Raw genomic sequence first — 705 nt, 5'->3', positions numbered from 1 at the left:
TCTTCAATTTATACAGAAATCTTTCGTAAACAAGACGTGCAGCTCTTCTTGGATATGCTCTTTACATATTAAACATATTTAATCCAACTCATATCGTCTGAGTGACTAACGGATCGATTTCAGATGACTACACGAGTAGTTTTCAGACTGTGTGGCGCCATGCTCGTGAGATTAGTTAGGAGAATGTTTCCAAAACTTTCATTCTAACACTCACATACATTAGCCGTGTTCAAAGGAATTTCTATTTTCCTTTCAAACATAGTCTAATTATCTACGTTCTTATCATTACCTTTTCCGCGTTCCTTAGTGTCAGCGTCTTTTAACAAGGGTAAATATCTTTAATAAGATGGTACAGAACATTTCCAATTACCTGAATAACAGGAGACTATCATATTTAATTGTCTTCAACACAGACTATAATTATTTATTTCTCTCAAACACGGTCATATCAAACGCGCCCTGTTTCATCTAACAACGAATACATTACTCTCCCGTCCAATCTTCTACATCCAAAGCATCCAGCATTGAAAAAAAAGACGTTTCGAAAAGTCTGAATAAATGCCATTGTCTAATTGATTTTCCGTGTGTTGCTGCTGACCTTTTACCTCTCTCTGCAATGCATGTTGCAGCCCTCCTCCTCGGGAGTTACAATCACGAGTTATGTTCTGAAGAGCAATTGGAATTTACTGGACTTTAACTCAGGTC

This window comes from Penaeus monodon, chromosome 15, assembly GCF_015228065.2.
Source record: "Penaeus monodon isolate SGIC_2016 chromosome 15, NSTDA_Pmon_1, whole genome shotgun sequence".
In the NCBI taxonomy this organism is placed as follows: domain Eukaryota; kingdom Metazoa; phylum Arthropoda; class Malacostraca; order Decapoda; family Penaeidae; genus Penaeus; species Penaeus monodon.
This window is presented reverse-complemented; position numbering follows the sequence as displayed.